Genomic DNA, 12,372 nt, shown 5'->3' with positions numbered 1-12,372 from the left:
ATAGGAGGAGGCGTTCTTTATTGGTCTACGTATTATTGGTGGATAAAGACGTGCCTGATTGGTGTTTACATCATTTCTCGCCATTGGCGAATTAGAAACGGGCAGTATCTGTGACGTAGCGCTGTTTACCTGTTGCCACGTGTGGTCGGCGGCAGAGCTCACACACGCTGCAGCTCGCAGTGAAACTAGTAGCGCCAAAGAAACTGGTATAGGCATGCGTATTCAGATACAGAGGTATGTACATAGGCAGAACACGGCGCCACTGTGGGCAAGGCCTATATAAGACAGCAAGTGTCTGGCGCATTGTTAGATTGGTTACTACTGCTACAATGGCAGGTTATCAAGATTTGAGTGAGTTTGAACGTGGTGTTATAGTTAGCACACGAGCGACGGACACAGCACTTTTGAGGTAGCCATGAAGTGCGGATTTTCCCGTAAGACCATTTCACAAGTGTATCGTGAATATCAGGAGTCTGGTAAAACATCAATTCTCCCACACAGCACCGACCGGAAAGAGATGCTGCAAGAGCGGGACCAAGGACGACTGAAGAGAATCTTTCAACGTGATAGAAGTGCAACACTTCCGCAGATTGCTACAAATTTCAATGCTGGGCCCTCAGCAAGTGTCAGCATTAGAACCATTCAACGAAACACCATCAATATTGCCTTCCAGAGGTGAAGACCCACTCGTGTACCATTGATGACAGCACGACGCAAAGCTTTACGCCTCGCCTGGGCCCGTCAACACTGACTCTGGACTATAGATGATGGAAACATGTTGCCTGGTCGGACGAGTCTGGTTTCAAATTGTATCGAGCGGATGGACGCGTACGGGTATGGAGACAACCTCATCAATCCATGGACCATGCATATCAGCAGGGGACTGTTTAAGCTGGTGGAGGCTCTGTTACGGTGTTGGGCGTGTGCAGTTGGAGTGATATGGGACCCCTTATACGTCTAGACACGACTCTGGCAGGTGACACGTACAGAAGCATCCTGTCTGATCACCTGCATCCATTCATGTCCATTGTGCATTTCGACGGATTTGGGCAATTCCAGCAGGACAACGCGACACTCCACACGTCCAAAATTGCTACAGAGTGGCTTCAGGAGCACTCTTCTGAGTTTAAATACTTCCGCTGGCCACCAAACTCCTCAGATATGAACATTATTGAGCATATCTAGGACGCCTTGCAACGTGCTGTTCAGTAGAGATCTGCCCCCCCCCCCCTCGTACTCTTATCGATTTATTGACAGCCCTGCAGGATTCATTGTGTCAATTCGCTCCAGCACTACTTCATACAATAGTAGAATCCAGGCCACGTCGTTTTGCGGCGCTTCTGCATGTTCGAGGGAACCTTACACGATATTAGGGAGGTGTACCAGTTTCTTTGGCTCTTCAGCGTAAATAAAAATGTATCATGCTCTTGGCCATCCAGGACCTTTACTAATACAAGCCATTATTAAAAAATATCTGCATACGTCTCCAAATTTCTTGTTCGGCTTCGCTTACTGATATGGACATGGAGGCTGAGATTATTGTCCGTCTTACATCTGACGTCCTTCTATTAACACGAAACTTCCGTAGCCGATGGTTTGCTGATAATGAAGACATTCCATTTGCATTTCTTTTATTGTCTAAAGACTTCACGACTGCTCCAGTAGAGACTGTGAAATCAGTTTGGCTGTTCTTGTCAGCCACCTCACATGGATCGAACACCAGCTGGCGATGGTCGATGAAGGTACTGGAGGCCTTTTTGCAGTATTTCGTCCTCCTAGCAGGTCTGCAGCACTGCTGGCGCCGACGACTGGTATCAGAGGAGTTTATGCAATGCAGCGGCCGGCCGCTGGCAGCGCTGTAACGCTTTCCAGGAACCGCAGGGCAGGCGCCACGCCCTGTGTGCTGCGCACACGACAACACATATTTCACAATCACGCGCATCGTTTAAGCCGACAGGGACATCATACACACACTCCCACTTGGCAGGGCAACTGACGCCGCATGCCGTCATACGATTTTATTTAATTGCTTTGTCTTGGAAACGCTTATATCTACATCCACATTATTACCTACCACCAACTGATCGCGTTTGGCACTGTTAGAGTGTTTGTGAGTTATTCAGTTTCACGTTTCATAGATCGTCCTCACGATAAAGGCTGTAACCTACAATGCGTCAAATAAACAAGCAGAACGGCGATTTACAGGTTCTTTCTGTATAAGTAATTAACTATTTTTATTCAAGAATTCCTCCATGCTGTAGACGTAGTTCTACATTTGTAAACACCTCTGATATCGGTCAGACATTTTATTTGCGTGGATAGATTGCCAAAGAGTTTTGACAGCCCCTTTCTCCATCAAAGATTGTATCATTAAAGGATAATGCATACCATTTTTCCTTCTGCCGTAGTACTTGGAACTTTCTTTCTTACTCTCAAACTCAGTTTGATTGTTAGCAAAAAATTTCATAAGGTCATGATACTCGTGTTCAGCTGTGGTTCATAGTCCCACCTACTTATAGAGATACAAAACCGTGCAACTTCACTGCAAGTAGTTTTTCTTTATTCTCAAGTAAAGTGTTTCGGCCCAGTTGGCCATTTTCCGATCTGTTAGACAAAGATTACGTTAACTGGTTCAAGACATATGTTTAGATAACTTCAATTTTTTTGTAAGTAGTTAGTTACAACACAAATGTTATGTGACATACCATCTGTTAGAATTACAGAGAAACTTCTCGGCACGTAACCGTAAGATCACTGTCATAACTGAACATATACCAGCCTAATAATGTTTTCTATTAAAATATTTGACGAACATAATTGGTACAAGGCGTCTGGCGCTAGAAGTGCCCTATATCAGTAGCAAAAACTCTGCAATAATTCATATATAAAAAATGTTCGCAAGTGTAACATGTGAAATATTGATGAGAAATTTAGTATCATTAAAAACTCTAAAAGCACTTTAAAACATTTCTAAAAAGTGAGTCTTCTCTTCCTTCTATTTGGTGAACGTAGAGGGAGCTTCCACCGCACTGGACCGTACACGGCCCCACGCTGAAGTTTCCCATGGCACGTACAATTCGCCGCCGCCAGTACTGTACGCTGAGGGCTGTCCCAGTTGACGCTTGGCAGCGCATCCTATCCCATTGAAAAGTAAGGCTGAAACATATCTTTAAAATTTGGTAATAATTACTATGCATATAATCACTTTGCTCATGAAGTAGTTTTTCTGGGTTTTTCATCTGGTTGGCGTAACTTCCCTACAGCACATTCAAATGAAAATTTTAGGGACTGTGTATAGCAACGCCTTTTGTTCACTTATTGTGCTAACCTGATGTTTGCTGTCTTTTACGTGCACTTCAAACGCTGTCTGATCTACCAGATCTCAAAATTTCACTTCGTCTGTGCTACTTAATCAAAAACCCATGCATTTAATCTTGTATACCCCTGTGGTGTTGTTTTTGTTTTGCTCTATACCTAAACCTATGCACCATTTGCCATTCATTTTGAAATGCAATGATAAAGTTCTTTGGAAAAAATTTAGCATTTCCCCCCAACACACGCCCTTGGTACGTCACAGTGATCAATTTCGCCTTAACTTTAATATTCTTACTCTGATACTTTCCCTTAGAAAAATTATACAAGACTGTGCTTAAACTGACACACAATATTTTTTAGCGCAACGCAATCTGACTTTCAATAATCCCTACAAAAGAACGGCCCTGACTAACATTAACCTATACCTTTCACAAATCACTTAGCTCACAAAAATCTTCGTTACTCAAGCTACAGCAATACAATGAGCGCCACTACTGCCAGCTAAATAAAAGATTCAAACTACTGAAGGCACTAACTGCTGATATGCATAGTTAGCAAATGAAAGATTTTGATAGAGAACAAACAATGTATTTACCTTACTAGTGTTCAAAAGTCATAATATATATAGCAGTTCATGACATCCAGTCTTAAAAATTTCAAAACTCCGCCATTTCTCTCCCCACATCCACCACTGCTGGCGGCTCACCTCAACTACGCACGCTACGCGCTGTTCACATCCAGCTGCCGCTGGCCAACACTACAATGGCAGAAAACAATGCAGACTAGCCACAGACTGCACACAGCACAGCCAGTGATTTTCATACAGAGCGCTACGTAACGTTGCCAATAAGAAAACATAAACAGCCTACTTACATAGCCCCCATGCACCCCACAAAAAATTTTACAAATTGTTTTGGGCAGTGGAAAATATTGATTTGATAAAATTTTTCATAATTACAATAACAAAGATATCAAATGCACACACTTATTGATACAATGTTGGTCAAAAGCTAAAATTTTCTCACAGTCCATCATAAAGACAGTCCTGATCATTCATCACAGTAAAATTGCAGTGTTTTTTTCAAAGTCTGAGCAGTAAAAGAAAATGCACACAGAAGTAGTGGATTTCCATGCAGTCTTGAAGAAGTAGTGTTGTCCTTCTAACGGAAAGACAGTGCTGACTCTCGACATGCAGACAAGTAATGGGTCACAACAGAGCAAACCCACAGCAGAGTCATTCGAAGTTTTGAAGAATATTGGTAGGCAGGTCATCACAGAGTAGACCCACTGTAGTCCTGGTAGAGATTACGGTATTGGTGGGCCACCAGAGGCGCAGACCCACTGTAGTCCAGGTAGAGATTGTGGTATTGGTGGGCCACCAGAGGTGCAGACCCACTGCAGTCCTTGTAGAAATAATGGTATTGGTGGGTCATCAAAGATGCAGACCCACTGTAGTCCTTGTAGAGATGGCCAGTAGCCATCTGTTGTGACTGTGCAGGTGCACAATCACCATTGAAGAGTCTTGCGGATAATATAGCAAGTCCATAACCACCACTTGTGCACTCACAAAGTTTTTGGAATTGTCCTTAGAACCAGCAATGCTGTTATCCAGTCCCTTGCTGAATTATTAACACACGTGCAAACACTAACAGTCCCTACTTCTCACATATTGTCCATATACTATGACCAATGGAAACGTGTGCAGTGAAATGGAACTTACAAGTTAATAATATGATGAACTGGTGTCAATTACAGTTTTATAACATAAGAATACAATTACAAAGGTACAAAATACATCATTAAAGAACATAACAATACAGATAACATTTGTAGTACAGGCTTTAAAAAAGAATCGAAATAACATATACATCAGTGTTACAGGAATTATGACATGAGTACATACATAAAAGATCAGAATAACTTTCGAAACATCAACTTCACACATGAGCATTAAAACAAAACAGAACAAATAATGTTTAAACATCTTTACAAAGTAAATAACATAGTATTAGAAAAATTCTACAACATAACAACATCAGCTAAACACATAAAGACAGGAAAAACACAAATACACAAGCGAACAGAAACACATAGTGGGATAACACAAGGAAAGGACAGGGTTTCTTTTACTGCAGTATTCTGCAAACAAAACTTTCTTTACTTCTCGGAGATATCCCTTCGTTCTTCATTATTTCCAAAAAGTCCTATCTATACCTGCTTTCTGTACTTTTTTCGTATGACTTCTCAATGCATTTCTTCCAATTCATCGCAACTCATTCTCTTATATAGTCTACCCCCTCTTAAGCTAACTTAAATCTACTGAGCTCAGATGCTAAACTAAGGGACGAGGCAATGCAGCAGCACAGAACAATTAACACAAACAGCAATGACAAAAAAATGGAAATTGGTAAAGCAAGCAGCAGCAAATGCAATAACTTATATCTAAACATGACAAAGCTCAAGCAGAAAAAATATTACAGTAAAAATGGCCATGTTTAATACCTATGTCACATCTTAACACTAGAGTGATGCATCATGAGAACTTACACTAACAGATAAGTTAGCAAATCGTAAAAAAATTATTTATGCAATTCCTGTGAAGGGAAATGTTTATTTATGTGCCCTCGTTTTCTTGGAAGTAGATCATAAATTTCTTATTGACTGGATCTGTAGGCATAAAATAACTATATTAGTACATCTATTAAATTTTATTTTAACCAATGCTGCAGTGCAGCTAGAAACTAGATATTAAACAAAATGAGTAAATAAATACATAAAGCAAGCCATATGGCATTTCTCTCAACTAGCAAGACAAAAGCCGTGAAATGTTTCTCATCGTTTCATTAGGCATTTTAGTAAATATCATAAGTTAAGAGCTCCACAGTATAATCATATGTTTTCAAGTTTGCGATGCTTTCTACAAAGGAATGTCAATAGCGAGGATAATGGCCTCCCTTTTTTTTTCACCTGTGTCTCTGAAAGGCACACACTAATGGCTTTTTTCCAGGTGGTTGCCGCGCAGCTCAGTGCCCACAGCGCATTACGTGAAGGTGGTCACTTAACTTTCTTACCGAAATATTTACGACAGCAGTGACAGTCTCTTATAAAAATTTCACAGGTCGAGAATTTGCGTTACAAATGTGTAGAAACAAAATCCTATAAATATAACAGTGTCCAAAAACTTTTCGTCGACATTGTGATACATTCACGCATTTACACACATTTCATAACTCTTTTATGTACGATTCTTGGTTTCCAAAATCCTTTTTTCACAAATCAGAGTTCCTAGCCACTACTCATTATTCCTTACCTTATTACACATATACATATTCGTCGACAATTCTTCAATATTTCATCATAATAAATATCTAGCATAATCAAATTCCTCATATAGCATCAGCTTATTGATCAAAAACATACCTCAGCAGCATAATACACATCGTCGTCGTAAAAATAACATCATAACACCTCAATCAAATCTCAAAAATGTTGTAGCTTTCTGCAATAATGTCAAAACCTAAAAAAAAATTCTCTGCTCATTTCAATAGTGTCATCTACCTCAAACGTACTTTAAAAATCATGATCCCATACCAAATACATCATTCAAAGCTCTCATAGTATCACAATGGTTCCGAAAAAAATATGAACAGTTCACAAAGTACAGACAAAATACAATTCCATAAGTGCGAAATTATCCAACTGTGTAATTACGTAAACATGTGTCACTGACATAAAAAAAATTTTGTTTCTTTGTTAAATAATCAGATAGCTGTGTAATTCTGTGTTGGAGAAATATGGTACCGATGTGTAAAGTTGTATAAGCAAATACCATATTAGCTAGGACTCCTTGTGCTTGTCACACACATGGTACACAAAGTAAGCGTGTACCCCCCTGAGGATTAATGTAATTATACCCTCAGGTGTTACAGATTACAGCAATAGAATGAAATGTATAACGGAAAACCTTTGTATCATTGTACTTCAAATATCTTTAAAAATAAATGATTTAAGTACAAAATAAATCACTCAAATACGTGTCCTGTAGCGCTAAATGTGCGTCTTGCTGTAAGATAATCTCTGTGGAAGTGTCGTAGTTATTGTCCTCCGAAAGCTAAGTTCTGCAGAAGCCAATGTACTTACCTCATGATAAACAAAAGTGAAATGCTTTGTGTATAGATATCTCAGTTATTAAGCTTATTGCCGTGATGAAGAAAGTACTGTGCTGTAATGTATTGTTGTGCTATGGAAAAGGCAGTCTCATTGTAGCTATACCACAAAAGTTACTACTAAAACATGTTTTACTTTCCAGAATAATACAGAAAAACTGTGTAGCTATAAAACAGAAACACCGCAAAAGCAACATTGTAAATTGTCACTCATTAGTAGTGTCGTGATAAAATCGTGTAGCTGTCACATAAACTAACCACTGTGTCATCTGGTGTCTCACAGAAAGTACTTTAAATACAGAATGTATTTTCAAGTAAACCAAAATGTTGCATTAAAATCTCATTAGCAGTACCAGTATATGTTCTAAGTATATAAGTCTTATAGTCGTTACGTAATTGTGCAACTAACAAGCAATAATGTACAAATAACAACACTGTGTCGTCTGTTCACTATAACAATGCATTCGTAATTTCTGTTGAAATAAGTTCTCTTGGTTCTTGACTGGATATTTAACTTCGAACGCTGTTGCATGTTAACAGATTCTAAGTCTGACAAAGCATATTAGTAATGTAAAGTGAAAAGATTTATGGCAAAGACTAAGTTAAAAGGCAGATTATCTCTCAGTAATTGGTTTTACACGTGAAATATGGTGTAAACCTCTACTCTTCCCAGTATGCAGAGTTTCAGTTTCAATGTAATTATCATGTGGTATACGTCGGTAAGGAATACTGGAATTTATCTCAAGGTTAGCTTATGTTATTTTTCTGAAGCCCAGCCGGCGCACATGGCTGCCTGCGGTGCGAGTCATTGTCTGTTTCTTTGTTGGCGCGCGTCGTTATTGGGATTTGGAGACCTAACTTCTACAAATTCGCCTTGTCGAGAGGGCCCTGCCCTGTTTGAATTTCGCCAGTTCTGATGCAACTCAGGTCTGTCGTTACGATCATATCGTCTGTCGTCATGTCGGTAGATTCCATAGTTTCTTTCTTGTCGGTCACGTGGTGGAGGATTTCTCCCGGAATCGTAACTGTGCTGGACCGTTACGTCTAAAGTTATTCTGTCTCCCTTGATAATAATTATTTTGGTTCCCATATTGTCTGTTTCTCTGATTGTCTCTGTGATAGTCACTACTGTGGAGAGGTGATCTATCCCTGTAATTATTACTACTCTGCCAACGGTTATCATACGGGTGGTGTCTGTTTTGGTCACGATTTGTGTTGTGAGAATAGCCTTGTCATGTCCAGTTATTATTTCTTTCATCGCGGAATTGCGACGGATGTGACCTGTAATTGTTGTGTTCATGTTTTCGCGTTCCGCGATTGTCAGTGTCAATTTCTAATTCTTGTAAGAGTCCCTGAAAAGCTTCAATGTCGTCTTTGCAACGTCCTGCCAAAATAATATGTCGCAAATGTTCAGGTAATTTGATTAAGCAAATGCAGATGAGTTCTGAGGGGCTGTATGGGTTTGACAGGTACTGATTCTTGTGCAACATGTCTTCAAAATATTTCACAAGACTGGAAAATTCAGATTGTTCGAAACGTTTCATCATTATGATGCTATGTTTTACTCGGTCTTGTGTAGCTTGAGACCAATACGCTGAGAGGAAGGCATGATAAAATTCTCCTTCACTGTGACAATCGTGAATGACCGATCGCATTCTTTCAGCTGGTTCATTCTCTAAGTAGCCACACATAAATTTCAATCTGTGCTCTAATGACCAGTTGGGAGGAAAACAATGAGAGAACTGATGGAGCCACGCTTGTGGATGAATGTCGTTGCCAGAATTCTTAAATGTTTTGAATTTACGTGTAGTAATGAACAGCTTATAGTCAAAATCATCATGTCGGCGAGTCGCATGTCGGTCATTGTTACGTCGTTTCGGCGGTTCCATCTCAAAATTCGGTGCACCTTGCCAATTTCTTTCATAATTTCCGAAGTGCCCGGTGTTATTATTTTGTGGCTTTTCCGTATTTCTAAGTTCCTCTTCCCGTGTTGGAGTGCGAGTGTCCTTTCAAATATGTAATTTTTGTATTACTTGTGCCAATCGATCTTGTACTTCCCGGATTTCTCTTTTGTATTGCGTATTAATTTGATTCTGATTTTGTTTGAATTTCTTAATTTGTTCATACTCTTCTGTGTCAGTGATGGCTACAGGTCTTGTGTCATTCAGATCATCATCTACCTTTGCAGATAAGTTAGTGAACTGATCCGAAAGTTCGGCTACTTTCTCCGATAGTGTACTTATTTCCTCAGTGTGTTTTTCTGAACCAAGTTTCAGAGTGTCCATTTGTGTTGAAATCGTATCTACTGTGTTCTTTAAGTTTTCCTGAGTTTTTGCAAGTAGCGTAACCGAATCGGTAGATGCAACTGAGTCAATTTTAGCTTACAAGGTCTCATGATTTTCCTGAACAATAGTTTGCAGTTCTTTTATGACTGCTTCATGATTCTGTAATGCATTTTCATGCCGCAAAAAAATAGGTTGAAAAGGCTCACAAATTTGTGTTTTACGTCATTACAGACTTTTTGACATTTCGATTCAATGTTATGTAACTGAGTAGTTAAATCTTCACGTGTTTGTTCAAGCGTGGTGTCTAACTTCCGAAGATTTTGTTTCATTGTGCCTAACTTTTGAAGATTTTGTTCCATTGTGTCTAACTTTTGAAGATTTTGTTCCATTGCGTCTAACTTTTGAAGCTTTTGCTGTGTTTGTCTCTGATTTTGTTCCATCGTGTCTAACTTTTGAAGCTTTTGTCCCATTTGTTGCATTAATTGTAATAACAATGCACTGGTGTCTGAAACATGTTCCTCAGTGCTATTCGGCAATGCATTTGAACCGGCAATATTCGCATTTTGAAAAGCAGAAAATGTGTCTTGACTTATTTGAGAAAACGGTGAGGACGCAAAACCTGAATCTACAGTATTTGCAAGATTGTGCCCTGTCATTTCGGATTCCTGAGGCGAGCTGTTGCCGACCGATCGATCGATAATGCTTCCCTGTTCACTATTCGTTTCACTGTCTACGCCATTATTTGCAGCCCGCTCCATTTCCCTATGCACAATTACCAAATTACTACTTTGAACATTAGTTAATTCATTACTCGGCGGCGCTAACACACTGCTTTCGTCTTCACTGTCATTTCTCAGTTTACTTTGGAGCCTGGTATTACGTTTTTCACACGCCATTATTGTCACAATATTTCACACAACAACACAGAAAAACACAATTTGAAGAGCAAAAATAAGAGAACACATTAACACAGCACTGAAAATAATATCTAGTTAATTGCAAGCGCAGCTGCGAAATACTTGGTGCAAATTTACATGCATGCCACAACTGTTTTACTGTACAACAATGAAAGACTGCAACTACAAAGGAGATTCTCTCTACAATAACGCGCTAGCAATAAACTAAAGCTACACTAATTACACAAACTACAAGAAAAAATCAGAAGATTCCAGTGAGGTATCCTCGGCTAAGGGTCGACATATGAAACGTCCCCTTAGAAAAATTTATACAAGACTGTGCTTAAACTGACACACAATATTTTTTAGCGCAACGCAATCTGACTTTCAATAATCCCTACAAAAGGATGGCCCTGACTAACATTAACCTATACCTTTCACAAATCACTTAGTTCACAAAAATCTTCGTTTCTCAAGCTACAGCAATACAGCGAGCGCCACTACTGCCAGCTAAATAAAAGATTCAAAACTCCGCCCTTTCTTGAACGTCGTCTCCCAACAGAAAGAGTACTGGCATAGCTACCAGAGCGCCATCTATGTCTATCATTTAATAGGGAATGCCAGAGGGATCAGTGTGTTACATATGTGTGAAGCAAGCAGCCAACCATGCCACGTATATGCGCTCATGCTTCCTACAGCCAACTGAGCGAGTTTGAAAGAGATCAAATTGTGGCCTTCCGAGTGACAGGATGGTCCTTTCCGAGAACTTCCACACAAGTTGGACGTGCTGCGTCAATTGTGTAACGATGCTGGTATCGGTGGGCACGAGAATATTCTCACTTCTGAAGACGAGGTTCTGGACGTCCACGCGGCGTAGATGCCCGCAGGATCGTCGTATTGTAAGGGCGGCGGAGGCAGATCGTACAGCTACCACAGCACAGATAAGAGGGCTTGTATGCCCAGACGTGTCAACACGAACTGTTGCAAATCGGTTATTAGCAGTCGGAATACAAGCACAAACACATCTACATCCATCAGGATACAAGATGACTTGGACAGGATTTGTGATTGGTGTAAAGAATGGCAGCTAACTCTAAATATAGATAAATGTAAATTAATGCTTCTATATCTTAGTAAGTCTGTATAATATAATAAAATAATGGAATAGATGATAATATAATGTTGAAATGCGTGGCTTTTTAAAATGTATTCAATTAATGAGATTAATTTTTCGTCATGAATGACAAGCACAATAAGGTGAGCTATGCCTGGAAATAAGTTCGCGTTAGTTCATATTATTTTGCAGGGCGAAGTAGTTTCTTTCTTTGCTGTAGATTTGTGCTTACCATTCTTTATAATGCTACGTTTGATCGCCGTCTTCACCTTTGAAGTCTTGACCGTGTTCCCATTAAGCTTATCGGATCTTCGTAATTTTCCAAAGTACACAGGTGGGCTTCAGTTTTTGTAATTATCGTACTATTTGAAATAACAACTCACACGACCTTTCTGTTAATAAACCAATACTGTATTTTTCTAAACGGTGCACATATGAAATACATACTCGTCACTTATTCATAGCGACCCCAAAATGGCGGTCTACAATTACTCGCTAAAAATGGCGTGCTTCTCACTCGTTCACTAGCTGAACGCGAATCCTCCCTTCCTCATACTGGTACAAGAAAATCTCCTCCGTTTTTTAACAACTGAAAC

The sequence above is a fragment of the Schistocerca americana genome, chromosome 2, assembly GCF_021461395.2.
Source record: "Schistocerca americana isolate TAMUIC-IGC-003095 chromosome 2, iqSchAmer2.1, whole genome shotgun sequence".
Taxonomy (NCBI): domain Eukaryota; kingdom Metazoa; phylum Arthropoda; class Insecta; order Orthoptera; family Acrididae; genus Schistocerca; species Schistocerca americana.
The sequence above is the reverse complement of the archived record's forward strand: the minus strand, read 5'-3'. Positions refer to the sequence as shown.